A 16491-nucleotide genomic window follows, 5' to 3' on the forward strand; every position below is an offset into this window, starting at 1 on the left:
GCACCAGGTTGTAGAATAGTGAAGTAGAATAGGAAAAAAAACAGATGTAGATTTGTTAACTTTTGCTGTTGTTTAAAAAAATACTTGAAGTTGTAATAAAAAGGGGATAAAAGAGGGGGCAAATGAACACATTCATCCACCCCCGTGTGCAACAAGTCTCTTTCTCTTGGACGTTAAGGTATCAGCCACTGGATATCTCACTCATCATGATGTATAAGTCACCACAGTCTCTGACAGCTATGGATAGACTGTTCTGGAAGACAGAAAAAATGATGACTAAAGAAGAAAAAAAAAAAAGAACTTAATGATGTCTGTGCTGGACGGAGTGCGGATGTTGAAGGCTTCTCACAAGCCTTTGTGTTCAAGCGACAATCCACTGTAAAGACCAAGAACAATGGACATGGGGTGTCTTTTGTTTTGTTTTTTGTTTTTTTTTTCCTTTACTTTACCTTTTCTATTGCATCATGAATTGAGAATTATAAAGCAACAAGTTAAAAGAAGGATGGATGACCATGAGGGGAACAGCAAAAGGAGACAGGAGGCGCAGACAGGAGCTACAGAAACTGCCAGAAGAAGAACCATGGTTTAGTAATGAATTGGCCCTTGTGGTTTTCCCTCAAAAAAGTATGTTGACTGTAACTAACCAGCACATCTGTGAGCAACATGCCAAGGTTGTGTGTGCATTCTGGAGATGCTGCAAAACTCTTGAAGAATTTCATCTCATCTCTTACCAGATCAAAAAAAAAAAAAAAAAAAAAAAAACATTTCTTTGAAGACTAATTCAATTTACTGCGATGATGGCAATGGAGTGCAGGCTTTTAGAGCTCATTTAGCTCTGCCAAATATAATATATACAAACTCCACTCTAAACATGTTTACTGACCTGCTTTCTTTATATATCATACATAAAACTTATGGGGAAACAAAAGTTACTGCTTAAACAAGGCTGACTCTATATTAATTCTAACAACCATTATCGTTCAGCTTGCCTGTAGCTTCTCTGACATTGACAGAGCAAAGCACTCCGGTGCTGTCACGTCTTGATTTAGAGTCCCATAGCCTTTATTTTGACTCTTTTGGAGCTGTGGAAGCAGGCTCCTCTCTGAAACCAGATCAATATGTTTGGAGTGGGTCTAGAGGGAGGACCAATGCTGTTTCAGTCACTATGAGCACTTCCCAATTTTCTCTGTCGAACACCAGCTCACATCCGTACACCAGCCCTCTGAGCACTGACAGCTGGCATTAAGAGGCAGGGCAAGGCAAAAAAAGAGGGAGAGGAAATAAAGGAAGTCAACAACTTGTCACACTGAGATCCTGCTAACTGATGCTTCTAGGTTGCTGTAGAATAATTTATCTGATGAAATTAGAAGCTGTAATCAAGCCCCTGGTGACAAACATTATAGATCAGTGCTATATGCTTTCAAAGAACCAGATTTAAGGATTGATTAGGACCAAGCTTGAGTACTTTAGGCACAAGTCCAACCAGCTCATATTTACAACTAAGACTCTCCCCCTTCTTCCCCTTCTTGTTGTTATCTCCCTCTATCTTTCCTGAAATTCAGATGCAGACTAGATTTGTTTCAAATCACAGAAGGAAGGGTTGATCATGTGTGCAAACAAATTCTTGTTTTTAATGCACTGCCCTTGTCGTTACAAAAGCTAAAGATCTTGGTTTCAGTCCATGATATCAGGAAGCTTTGTACTGCCTCTCTTCCCACTGTCCTAACAGTAGTTATGTCTTTTCCAACCTCGACACAATTGTTCATAGTCTCTCCCCCTGGAACAGCATTTTCAAACCTGGCTAATGCCTGTGCTCACTACCCTTCAATTATCTCCTGCACCATATTAGACATGCTATTTCACCTTTCCCTGTAATCACACTCTAATCATCAGCCTCTATACATTAGCAGCAACCAAGTGAAAAATCACCAGCATAATCACTTGGACCAAATGACGGGAGAGACGGTCCCTTGCATGCACACGGATGACAGAAGGAAGATTAGGGAGAATTATGTTTGTGCCTACTCCCTGGCAAGTCTGCTGACAGCTGACCTGGCACCAATAATACAGACAAATTTACCCGAAGAGGCATTGGAGAATGTGGGACAAAACCTTCCATATTATAACAAGGTGATAATATTGCAAAGCAGATTGACCGAAAACTAAAAGGGAAGAGACGGTAGCAATGCAGTAAATGTATATTGTTTTTTTTCTTCACCAGAAATGTTGCAGGAATAGGTTTTTAAAACTAATGGACACTAACAATTTTGCTGCAAACTGCTCAATTCTGTAAAAGCAGCTGCTGTGAAGCCTGTGTTATTGTGAATGTTTTTTCAGCAACAAAACTGCATCTCAGCAGTCGACTACAGAGGTCACCCTATTTTACACAATAACCTGCTCAGACTTTCTTTTCTTGTTTCTATCCCTGCTAGGACACCTGCAAAGCACAGTTTTGTTCAACACTAGCGTACTATTTAGAAGCACAGCTCTTCAGATTCAAAATGATGTCCAATAAATGACAGCTTTTTTTTCATTTTCTTTTTTCAAACCCAGCCTTCTTTCTTCTGCCTTTAATTAAACTTAAGGTAGAAATGCAGGAAGTTGAATGAATTAAGTCAAAACAATGTTCTTCACAGAGTTTGTGTTCATTATCTGAGTGATGCTGAACTGATCAATGGGCAAACTAATGCTCCAGGAGCAATCAGATGTCCCGCACTTGTTTTGGAAATCTCTACAATACATGTTGTAACATGGATCCTGCATGCATGCTTCGCTGAACCTCTCTGTCTGAAATGCTGTATAAGTTCCCACTACTAATAGCAGGTTGGGTCCCCTGTGAGACAAAACCCAGCCTCGCCTAGTATCCCGCTGCTTGGCTTGGCTAATAGAGCAGCGTTCATGCAGCCTATTTGCTAAGCCAGGGCTAAATTAGGCAATGTGAAATCAGCACTTAAACATGTTCAACACGGGTGCTCCTATTACCTTTACACCCCGGGGAAGATGTAACTGAAGTGACGGGGCATTAAAAGCAGAGATAGCAGTTTAACTACTTAAACAAGGGGAGAAAAAAAGCTTGTTTAAAAATCTTTCACCCATTTATTTCATAAGAGTCTCTGCTTGTTTTGCCTTTCACATCAATACAGTCTGGGTGTTAGTTCATACCATGTTTCACCTCTAGCTCTAAAAAGTTCTACCTTGCTGGAACTTGCCAAGTTGTTGCCAAACTATGATTTAATATATTCCCTTAAAGTAATTATAAGGGAAGGTAACTTAAAATTTTAGATAGACAGAATAAGTACAAATCTAATTCATGCTGTGAGAGGGCATGTCAGAAGTTGGTGGTGAACTGAAGGGTAAATTTAGATCTGAATATTTTTTTTTTTTTCCAAAAAGGAAAAAATTGCAAATGTACTTAGGCTAGTGGTGCCTGTATCACTCAGACATTGGAAGGGTGTACATATATTATACCCTTATCAGCTGACTATACACTGCTACTCACTAGGCTCATCATCTAGGATGGCAAGTATCCTCAGAGGGTTGCGGTCGATAGCAGGATGGACTAGAGGACTCTTAAAACATGAATCTCCAACCCCCTGGGTGCATAACACTCACCCTGAAATAGCAGTGATTGTCAAGGAAAGGAAGTGAAATGTAATTGACTGAAAGTGGAGAGATAATTAAAGGAACCTGTTGGACAGGAGGGAAGAAATTAATGCCTCTCATTTAATAGCTGCTTTGGGAGAGAGCTTTTCTGTCATCTCATTTTGGTGCAGAAAAGATTTTGCTGTGGAAATGGGATTTGGTATAGGAAAAGGTGGACATGGTAACAGAAGAAATGGGCACTGGGTGGTGGGGGTGCTGTGTGCTAAACTGAAACTCCACAAAATCACTCCCAATACTCAGGGCATCAGGCATTATGATGTCATGATTAGTGGAGAGGTTCAGAGCCTTGCCTTACCCCTGATCCTGACGGAGGTTGAGTTGATAAATATGAGGGCAGTAGGAGCTGTGTAATCACATCCCATTGTGGGGAGTGCTGAGCCAGCAGAGGGGCTGATAAACCACCTAAATCATGCTATGGACCTAGAAAATTGTCATCCAATTTCAAGAGTAACAAAGATACAAAAGAGGCCAACAGCACACAGAAAGTTTGCTTTAAGTGTGCGCCTAGGTTTGAAGACATGACTAAGAAATGAAGCTGAAGACTTAAAAAAAAATCCTTAATGTAAATAGCATTTTGAATACAAAAACAGGGCGAGGTTAAATAGCAACTTGGTTAGAGAAGCCTAAACTCTGTGGGACAATGATGTCACTATAAAATGTATCCACAGCAGTGCAGGGATTTTGGAGAGTTTTAGTCCTTTTAAGCCCTTTAGGTTTGGGCTGTGAACATGCATCCTACAACCCTAAGCGTTGGACCAAGGCTTAGAGAGTATCTGACTTAGTGTCAAACCTAAGCCACGGCCTGGAAGCGATCCATTCATTAGGATTCTGTGTACACCAACATGTCATGATTTTTCTGACAGAAGAAAGATAGCCTGCACGGTCAATGGATGAGTCCAGTTGCAGCTGATGACCAGATATGACAGAAACAGTACAGTTCATGCTTTCTTTTGGACAGTTCTACAAAAGATAGAATGAAAGCATTAGCTACCAGTAGAGTTTTTTTGCAATTCTTTGCAAGTGAAAGGTTAGGGTTTACAGCATTTAAAGAGGCTAGTTTTACAAGTTTAAACTCCGGGTAACAATTTGTTTATCATGTATATAAACCATTTTAGAATCAAGCATTTAATACACAAGGGTGACGCTACATGAACATGGTTAGGCTGAGATTGGAGGAAGGGGACAAACAAGAGAACAATTATTGTAGTTCCCAACAGAACCCACTGCTTGCTTGACCCAATCTGCCACTGCTCTCCTGACCACACAGCTGCATTATACCTGTACATACAATATAGCTTATTTTTCAATTCTGTTTATCATTCTTTATAGGGCGTAAAATAGACCACGTTGAAACGTTTAAAAAGAAGAAAAAAACAATAACAGAACAGTTAATATATTTCAGTGAAACTAAGGAAAGGAACCTATGAAATAATTTATGAAAAACAGAAGATAAAATGATTTTATTTCTTGTATAGTGAAGCACTGATGTTCAAATATGGGATTTTATACTCATGTTGGTAAATGATTCTTTATTTTCTCTCTTTGTTATGTTATTACTGGCTGAAGCTGGGGTAGACCCATTGTCATGAGGTTTAATGGAATATGCTTTGATCATTTTTCTTTTCTCTTTCTCTTTTTCTTTTCTTTTTTATTTTCCGCCTGTACAATCCCTGTGTGAAATCCCCTGTGGATGGGCAAGTTCAAAGAGATTTTGCTCACTGAAAGCTGTTAAATCAATACAAGAATTAGCAAACTGCACTGTAAAAGGATGATTGATGGTATTGGTCTGTGGATTCAGAAAAAAAAAAGAGTCCACTGCACAACTGGGTTCAAATGAATCAGCATTGTTCAACAACAATCTTATTTGATGCCTTTTATTATATTGAAAACAAATATGACTGAAAAGAAAACAAAAAGAAAAGATAAAAAATATCAAACTTTACCATCACATTGGTTTTGGGATCTATGCTGTCATCTTATTGTGTTTTACTATGGTTGGTTTCCTGTAATTCTCTTCTCTGCTTTAATTTCTTTTTCTAATTTGATTTAATTTGTTGGATGGTTGTTTGTGATCACTCACGTTTCTCTGCATGTAATATTCTCTGTTCCTGCTGATGAGACGTCTCTACCGCAGTTTCTAACCCAATGTGACTCCATCCACTGAAGACACTGTGCCAACAGTAGATTGTGCCACATTATTTACTCCAGTCAAGTTGGTTTGTTAACGTGAGGAAGGAATTCTGCCTTAAACCCAGCCTGTTCTCTTTGACAGCACTACCTGTGAACAGTGGTCAGACACTGTATTCTGGGGATGCCAAATGCTCTTTAAATCAAACATTTAGCCAGAGTCAGTTTTGCCTCAAGCCCATAATGACACAAATATGGATGTGGTCATTCACCTGCATTTTCATTGGTTACAAGGACCAAAACGTAAACAAACTCAGCTAACTGAGCAGTTTGCTTCAATCAAACATTCAATGAGAGCCTTTAAAGTGTTCACATTTAGTCATAGGTAATTTTGCACCATGGATTTTTCTATCATGAATTATTACATTCCCAGCTTCACTATCTAATTTCACTGTCTACATTTGTTGTCATTTAAAATTAATTGATCAAAATATATTTAGGTATTTAAATTTACGATGAAAAAGTAATCATGTATTTTATTATTTGACTTGAAGAAATTGAGTCACTGTTTTCTGTCTTCTTGTTTGAAACAGAGATGTAATTTGAATTAGCGTTGGCTCGGGTCCGTTTCCCTGATTCGGGATGATATCTCCCATAGTGCTCCTGAACTCTGTAGTTCTCTAGTTCATTATATTCTGCTTAGACTAAAATAAAGCACAGTCCTGTAGAAGAGTGAGCCTGCTTTGTCTTTTTTATTTATTCACATATCCTGATTAAATTATTTCTAAAAGTATGGATCTATGATGGTGTGCGTTAAGTGGGAAGTAGTCGCCATCTTAATGTCACTTGAATTGTTGAGAAAATGCATTTGGGACATGTCATTGTACTAATTGAGCTAACAGTGCTAACCATATCCGAATACCAAATTAGATAAGGAGGTTAGTAGAAAATCGTTTAAAAAGGGCGAATAATGCATAATAAATGGGAAGGAGATTGAAAGAGGGAGAGGAATAAATTTTGAATTGATTAAAGGGAAATGGATATTCAGGTCTTGTCTTGTGGAGGTGTTACAGCAGAAACAATATCAGGTCCAACGGGTGCTGCTGGTCATTGTCTGATAATAAGAAGCAGGAGGCTAAATGATTAATCAGAGGTTTTCCTTTTGCTGTGTTACTAACAAAGACTTTATTGTAAGGAAGGTCAGGTCACAAAAAAGCTTATGGCTAGAGTCCTTTTCATGGCCCAGAGTTTCATTCTCTTTCAATAATGAGTGTGTCAGCAGTCATTAGATGCCTCAAAACATTCTACAGTCAGAAAAAATCTACACCTCAACTAAACCAACCCTGCCAATGGACAATGGTTGAGGTAATTTAACTTCTTCCTTTACAGATCAACATGTTTCAGCTATTTCCAGGAGCCACAATTGTCCATTACAGCACAAGGAACTCATCAAAACACTGTGGCACCAATCGTTTCTAGAATAGAGTACGACACCCGAGGAAACATCAATGGCCACACTATCCCTAGACACTGACCATCATTTCTTGTTTATGGGTCTCTCTGGTCTGGCTGTGTAGCGGTACTGGTGTGGAAACAGATTTATGGTAGCTAAATTTGCAGGTGATAAAAAGGCAAAGAGTGGCCAGTTGGGGCACTAACTCTTGGCTACTCACATGCTGACTCCTGTGCAGAGTCCTCAGGGACCGTCTCTCATTGTACGGCAGACACTCCATGATTCCACATGACAAACTGGATTGTTCCTCGAGTGAGTCCTGCTGAATTATTTTGGTCCTTTCGATTGCATCTCCTACCCCTGAGATTTTCCTCTACTGTTGCCTTTGAGGCATAAGCTTCAACAGCCACCGTTGTCGATACTCAATCTGTTCTGTAACCCCTAAAGCTGATGAAATGTGCTAACAGGGGTTTGTTTGTTTGTCTCCAATAGGAGGGGGGGGCAAAGGAAAGAAAATGGAACAACGAGACTCTTTTGACAGTTCCATTTTTCCAATGTTTTGGAGTAAGGGATAATCATGAAGTATGGATTGGATAGGAGGAAAGTTATTGCATTTTGTTGTCTTTATCCTTGTTTGAGTGGTGTAAATGAAAAAAGAAAGGTTAGATAGTTCTACACGTGGTTCTTAGCAGTTCCCAGATTTATCCCAAATTCTGACCCCCCTGTTCTTATTGTAGTATAAGAAATATGGTCACACTTCTTTTAGTCATTCAACCATATAAATATTCTGTGTAAATTTGACAAAAACAAAAATTAATTTGTCTAGCTGTATCTCATATGTTTAATTTACTGGCAATAAAGACTTGTGGTCTTAAGGCTTATGTATTGTGCCTGACAACACAGGTACCAATTGAAAAGATCATCTTGAACACCTATCAAACAAGTGTCTTCAGAAATTTTGCATAATATCATTCACATTAAAAAAAATTATTCACATTTAGTAGGCTTTGTGTAATTTGGCAAATGAAATTAATATGTACTGTTCAGGATTATACAGTATAATATTAAATTATACTTTGCCCTGCCAACCAAACACAACTCCTTAATAAAAACAAAGCTTCACTTTTTAGAAGCCTTTTTTTAAGAGTTTCAAGTTTGTGGTAAATGTCTTTTTTATTTTATTTTTCAAACACAACTTAAATTAATTCTGGCAGCTTAAAGAAAAAAAGAGTGCATAATTAGCAAAGCAGTATATTTAGTCTTTTTTCTCAAATGGAACATGCCATTAAAAACACCAATTTAATGGGTTTATGATGAAGTGAAATAATTTTATCATGTCTTCCAAATTGTTTTGCAGCTGACTGTAATATAAAATTGACAGAAATGCACTTCAGACCATTACTTTTATGTGTTTTTAAATTCATGTCGTGTGCCTCATTATATCAAGGAATGGCTTGTCTGTAGGTAATTGTGAATAATGGCCTTTCAACTTCTTAACTATGTCCTGCACAAATATTTACCATATTGACTTATCTTCTGTCACGTACTATGCATTTAGCATTTGACTTTTATCGTCCATTAATTTTTCAATGCATCCATTAGGGGACACTCAAACATTCGGGAGCCTTTGCACACTCCAAAGGGCCTATTTGCATGTTTTTTTTTTTTTTTGTTTGTTTGTTTTTTTTCCATGAACATGTTGCAAACACTAAGACTAAGTTATGACACTCAGAAACATAAATGTGCCATCAACATTTTACATTTTTTTTATATATGCATTTTTGCTTCCTCTACTTAGATTACTTTTAAAAACTTGATGAAAAACGTATGTGCATACACAAGCCACTGAATAGTATTTGAATACTTTTGTGACAAATTTCAGTTTTATCCCTCTTAACATGCAGATTCTTAAATAACAAAAGATTATAACTAAATGGAAAGTGTGAAGACGACCTGGGTAAGCAAAGCTGCACAATCCCTTTGATCCTATTATGTATTACAAAAGCTTAATCAATATCTAATCAAGGAGAATACAACATGCCGTGTCTTACAGAGCTCTTTGTTGTCAGAGGTGAGGTTGCCATGGTGACTGGACAGGTGTGGAGAGCTTAGGCTGCAGCCGTATTGATAGAAATTAAGAAGCATTGATGAGACTTGAAGATGTTGGGATTGAAAAGGGAGATAATTAAAGTAAGGGATGCAGTGGGAGATGTGGGGGGGAGGGGACCAAAGAGATTTAGACCGGGGGTGGAACTTGGACATGTTGTTATCTGTTTGAACCGTTTACTGCCAGAACAGCAGGAATGGTATCTGTTATAATCGGAATGATATTGCAAAATACATGTCTTCTAATCCATATCTGGAATAGCATAGTATTTTTAGAGGTATGCGCTAATGTTTTTGTAGAGACTAACGTGGATGTTGACCATAAAAGTCATCACGTGATTTGTAAAAATTATTACTGGGGTAAGGAATTATTAAAAGCAAAGAATTATGTATTGGCATTATTTATTAATTTCCCTCATAGTTCAGAGTCAGAACATCACTACTTAATATTAGTCACCACTCTGTCTTTTTGGCTTGAGCTTGTCACTGCAAAAGTGAGACACTCCCAAGCCACACGTTTGATCTAGCTCATCATCTCATACTTCGGATTTTTACTGCACAAAGTTTAGCCTTTTCTGTTATTGTCCATGGCTAGTCCTAATGAACCCTCTTTTGCACTGACATATAAATCTAATGTAGATGTGGTCTTTTCCATGTTTTCTTTAGCAGTACATAAAAAAATGTTATAGCAGGTCTTCAAGTAAATATTATTTTAGGGCTCTTGTACACCAAAATGATGTGAAGAACAAGCACTGATGGGAGGGCACCAGCTGGATCTCTTTGCATTCCATAGACAAACAACAACATGGTATTATTTATTTAACACTAACCCAAAATGTAGAGGTATTGTGTGCAAAACTAAGTGCACCCCATGGCTCAGAAGCTTGTAGAATGAACTTAACTCCACTAACACAAAGTAATTGTTTACCGCATGATGTTATCAGTCTCTCATTGTTGTGAGAAAATGTTGAGTCACTTATTTCTAATATTGCTTCAGTTGATTGAGGTTTATGGATATTTGTGTATGCAGAACTCTTGTAGATTTGCTGGAATGCATCATTGTCCTGTTGCATGATCCAATTTTGCTGAAGCTTCAGCTGTAAGACAGATGCTTCATATTTGACGGCAGATTACTTTCCTTTCAGAGGAGTTCATGGTTGACTCACTGAGTTTGAGGCATCCAGATCCTGTGGCTGCAAAAGAAGGTGAAATCATAACCAAGCAACTATGGCCAAATATCTCCCCTTGAGTTTTATTTGTTTATAGGACTCTAGTGGCAAGAAGGCCCAAAAGCGAAGAAAATAAATTTATAACAAATGCAATTATTTGCCAGTGGACTGAGGAAGGAAACTGAACATTAACTTAGGAGTGTAGATGAAGAAAGCCATGAAAGCAGGAGTAAGTCCAACTGAACTCCCTTTGTCTTCCTAAACTGTCAAAGCAGCTTACAAAAAGCCCCCACAACATCAGTAATATTGAAAAAAAAAATCTATTTGACTATCAGATGGCACTAATCAGAAACCACCACACACTGTCACTGCATAAAATAATTAGTAATAACAATTGCAACCAAATTTCCAAAAATGTTGGGACATTAAATAGAATATATACATAAGAACATAAAAGTATTTGCCAATCTAGTAAACCCATATTTTATTCCCAAATAAAGATAAACAACATATGAGATGTTGAAACTGAGACATTTTACCATTTCATGAAAAATACAAGCCAATTTTAAACCTGATGGCAGCAGCACATCTCAAAAAAGTTCGAACAGGGCCAGTGAAAGACTGGAAAAGTAATTGGCACAAATAATGAAACAACTGGGGGAGCTTTGACAACTTGGGTTACTTGAACATGACAGTTATATGACTGAATATAAAAGAAGCATTTCAGAGAGACAGAGCCTCTCAGATGTAAAGGTGGGTATAGATTAAAGGGGTAGTGCACCCTAAAATGTGTCTTTTTTTGTTTTAGCTGTAAACAACATAATATTACTTAATTTGTTAATACTGTTGTTAAAACTTTGTAATTTCTTTTAAACTGTTTTAAAAAACAGGATTTTGTGGGTCAAAAATGACTCAAAACGCCCCTTACAGGTTAAAGCTGGGTTTTGTTTTTCGTGACGAAGACGTAATGTGCCACGGTGGCACGTGACGCTTCTCCACATCACAAGAAAATTTAAAAATTCGCACAGCCCCCTCCCTCCAGATTCAATGACAGGTCTTCACCTTGCAGGCATAGAAACCACACCAACCGATGCATATGTACGGATGTGAACTTATCTGATACAGATTCACTAGTTACAGACTTGTCGACACCAGACTTTATTCTTTACCTTCTGATCCTCATCTGGCGACAGACAGCAAACTCAAATTGTAGCAGCGGCAACTTGCAGCAGCACGTTCGGCAGCTGCCACAACCAACCGCGAGTCGCCACAGCTTGCCAGAGCTGTTGCCACAGGCCAGCGTAACAGCGCTAACGATTCAGACTGATACGGTTCAGGATCACCTTGACCCGGTTGCTCAAATGTTATCCAACTGGATTTTGGTTATCGGATAGGATCACATTTTGAAAATGGGTTGTTCAAAATGAAAGGCCGGATTCTGAAATCGGCTGGGATCACGTAATCCTGGTCGCTATCCGGATAAAACCCCCAGTTTGGGTTGTTCAAAACTTTTGAGTAGGATCTGGATAAATTTGATCCAAGAAAACAGAATTATCCTGATCTCAACAGAGGGTAGGATTACAAGGATTTCAGGAAGAAACTGTGGTAAAAGTGGATAGTTCAAAAGCCCACATCCCTGATGGAAAGCGTGTGACTTCACACATCTGTAAAGGAACTATATATTCTATATATATTCTATATACTATATATTCTGAAACATATATATGTATAAATTGAGGTTTTAGAGCACTATATGCTCCCATCCAAACAACTGCTCTTTCAGGGAAGCCTTTGCATATGTGTTTCAACAAGACAACGCTGAACCACAAACTGCATCAATCACAACAACATTTGCGGCAGAACAATGTGGGTGCTGAACTGGCCTGCCTGCAGTCAGGATCTTTCAAAAACAGAAAACATATCAACAGAAAACATTTTGCTTCATGAAACGACAATCCATCAACAAAGCCCCAATTTAGTAGCATTTTATTCCTCTCCTTAAATTCCAGCAACTGGTTTCCTCATTTCCCAAACTTTTCCAGACAATTGATAAAACAAGAAGGGATGCTATACAATAGTAAACATCATCCCGTTCCAACTTTTTTTAAAAATCTGTTGCTACCATCGAATTAAAAATTAGCTTTTTTTTTCCCATTAAATGGTAATATGTTTTAGTTTTAAGATCTGATATTTTGTACATGTACTACTGAGATTAAAATGTGATTTATGAGATTAGCAAATCATTGTATTTTTATTTATTTATTTATTTATTTTACCAAACATCCCAACTGCTTTTGGAACTGCTGCTGTAGTTATATACCATGTTCCCACCCATACAACATGAAGAATCCATGTACTCATCATTCAGGTATCTGAATGGAAGCTTAACATAAACAAGTTTGTTGTGTACTTCTTATAGTGTAATCTCAAAATGTATTTAGGTTAATTACTCTAAGTGCTGCATTATTTCCACTTTGACAATTATGTTGAGTTTTTTTCTTTTTCTTTAACAAGGAAAAATTAAACAAATGCTCACTCAGCCTCTCTTGCAAAACTATACAGCTTACTTATGAAGAAAAAACAAAAATAAATTAAAACCTTCATAGTCAATACATCTATATGTGCCTAGGTCTTAAAATTGAACAGGCATTTCTTTTCCTCCTGTTCAGAATTTCCTGGGAGTTTGGTAAACTGGTTCAACATATGTTGTTCAGCAGCCGGGCTTTTCATTTGTTCAACTTCTTCCATCTCGAGTTGATAGCTGCAGAAGTTAGCCTGGGTATTTGTGCACATGATATGAGTCTTGTCCAGCTTTTTCTTCCTCAAACATTGTGGAATTGGAAGTGGCTCTAAATGTTAGCTTTTATTGAAAAATGGGACTAGCTGTACTTTCTGCTGAACATGTTGATCCATATAAACAGAACTACTAATGCTGAAAGTTAAGGCCAGGCAACTGTGTTTGTAAAGTGCATTTAAAAACAAACAAAACAAAAAAGTGTTGGCCAAAAAAAAAAAAAAGAAAAACACACACACACACACACACACACACACACACACACACACACACACACACACACACACACACACACACACATAGAAAGGCACACACAACATATGTGAAGAGAAAGACAAATAGAAATAAAACCTGAAAAAAATTAAAGGCAACTTATTATATATACTGGAGCTTCTTCAATAATATCAAAAATCAGACTGCTATTCAAAGACACGCGCGGCAAAATACACACACAAAAAAGCCTCTACATCACATTTTACAATCAATTTTATACACCAGAACTTATTCCTGTTGAAATCTCTGGGGGCTTCATTTACAGTTACTTTGCACATCCCCCACTGTTATTAACCCTTAAGATCATTCAATTTTCACCTACAACAGGAGCGTTCTTGTTGCAGTATAATTCGCTACTGGAGTACAGTATTTACTTATAGTTATGATTCTAACCTGCAATGGTATACATTATTCAAATTTCAAGAATATTAGTTTGTAACTGTATATAATATGTGTAGGCACTTGGAAGGTAGACTGAGTAAATACATATTTATCTGTCATGTCCCACCCACGGGACGTCTGGTACCAACAGGTTAATGCCATTTATTGGGAAAAAAAAGTGGCACTACCCCATATGTACAATAAATCAATAAATGGATCAAATTAAATTGGAATTCCTTGTTGCTCTTGATTTAAGGTAATGCACATGGTGGTAAAATTGCCAAATGGGAAGATGAAAAAGCAAGAATGAATGTTTAAAGAAGGCACCCAGAGCAAAGACTGATCCAGAGGGAAAGTTGCCGATTGGTACTTCTGCAACATGTGTTGCTCAACCTTCGACTCATCAGGAGTTTATAAAGTTCTGTCTATTCTGGCCCACAGCCTCACCCCGTCCCAGTGAGAGCTATCTGTCAACACCTGGTTAACACTTGAGATAATAGGTCATTAAAGCTTCCCTTCAATCAATGAGTTCAATCGCGTAATCAAGGCTGAGATTGAATGAACCAAAAGCTGTGTGGTGCCCAGTGGGAGTGAACAGTCTTTAATCAGTATTGGACAGAGTGCTGCTTTCATCTGTAGATATACGCAGTATTGCTCTGCTTTGGGTAGCAACACACTGCTGAAAACTTGACATTCTTCTTCTTACTTTGAAATGAAAATTACTTTTGTGGTGGTAGAATTTCATGATGTTTGTGCTGTCAAAATCTGTTGAAAAGCCAGTGCAGCATTTTAATAAGCTAAGAGCATCTTACTGTGGGTGCTTATTATCTATCCATCAGTGATAAGTACACCAATATCTCCCCCCCGTTTTAAAAATGTTTTTGATGTTTATGATCTCCAAGAGCTCACATTCTGTCCAAAGTGCTGTAGCAATACTGTTTGACCTATCACCCTTCAGCAGTCAAATTTTCAGTAGTCTATTTTCCTAAATCACTCTTAAGTATCAGTACTTTCTGATTACTGTTTTTATTAAATAAATGGACAATTGCTGCTGCTTATAAGTCTGCCAAATTACTGAGTTTGTGTTGTCCATAATTCTGAAACATGGCACACATGAGGCAATACCATGACACAATTCAGATAAATATATACACACATGCCTGCAACCTCTCTTATTGTATTAGTGTGTAGGAGTGTGCACCAGCACTTGAGTGAGAAGCCATTGCTGGCTGACAGCTGAGCTGAAGTGAAAGCATGAGGCCCAGTGACAGAGAAAAGAGGGATCAAGCATTATTATCAAAATGACTCTAGTGCTTCCCACTGTGGCCTCACAGCTTCTTCCAGTCAAGCTGTTCGTTTGTGCATTTGTTTGTTGTGTCTGTGTGGATGGTCCATCTTCTCTTGAATCAATGCCATTTTCTGTTTTTTTCTTCTTTATTTAACTTTATGAAAAAAAAGACAAGCAGTGTGGGGGAAGGGAGAGAAAAAAAAATAAGAGCGCCATCTTTTTGTTGCTTTTTATATCACTATTCAGATTGCAAAAACCTTATTGTCAGATTCATATCTTCAATCCTCTTTATGTGGGGAAATTAATCCAATCAGAATCATATAAAAAACTAAACATTTAATTCCTGATTTGTTTTTACATCACCTTACAAAGAATAAAAAAAACATCCAGACATGTATTTATCTCACTAATTTAACAGGGATTTGGTCCTGTAAGAACAGGCTCACACAATGCCAGCATGGTTCATAAAAAGACATATCACTGCGGGGAAGTGTGTCTAATTCTGCTCTGAGAGTAGCTCTCGTAAAGAGACATTGTGGCTAGCCTACTAATAGAGCTGTGAAGGGAGAATGATGCAACTCAGAGGCAATGCTTTAATTTGCCCTTGGTTTTGCACAGGCGTCTAGGAACAGCTACTCTGTTTCTAAAGCTGATTGGGCCCGTTTACCTTTAGACATGGGCCAACCACTCGCCTCCGAGGTATGAGGTAGCTGGATTTAGCAAGTGCTCAATTTTGTTTCTGTTGTGCTCCTTTTTTGGGCCGGGGTAGGTCAAACAAAGTAGATGCAATCCCTGTGGCTGCAGGTGTAATGCTGCAGGGTTTTTGTTCTCTTACAATCCTTGCTGCATAATGGCTCTTTGCCTTTTATATTACTTTTAAATGTTTAAAGTTCATTCTTATCAAAAGATGTTTGCAGCTCAGTCCAACAGGTCCAGAATACTATTAGTATCTTAGCAACCTGTGCAGCAACAGAAGAAGATCAGAGAAGCTACTTATTAACCTGTTGCTATGACTACAGAGGTAGGCAATAACTCATGATGCTTTAACCCTTTCTCATAACACTGGCACTTCATATCAACAGAGTAACAGATATGTTCAGAACATCTCTTGAATGGACATATCACAGCCTTTGTATATTCTATGTATATTTGTTTAGCTAAATTTCTCCACAAACCAAAAGAAAACAAATAAGTGGAGCTTCATCTCAATGAAAACAAAACGAGGGTATTTCTTTCT

This window comes from Melanotaenia boesemani, chromosome 1 (genome assembly GCF_017639745.1).
Source record: "Melanotaenia boesemani isolate fMelBoe1 chromosome 1, fMelBoe1.pri, whole genome shotgun sequence".
NCBI classification, from domain to species: domain Eukaryota; kingdom Metazoa; phylum Chordata; class Actinopteri; order Atheriniformes; family Melanotaeniidae; genus Melanotaenia; species Melanotaenia boesemani.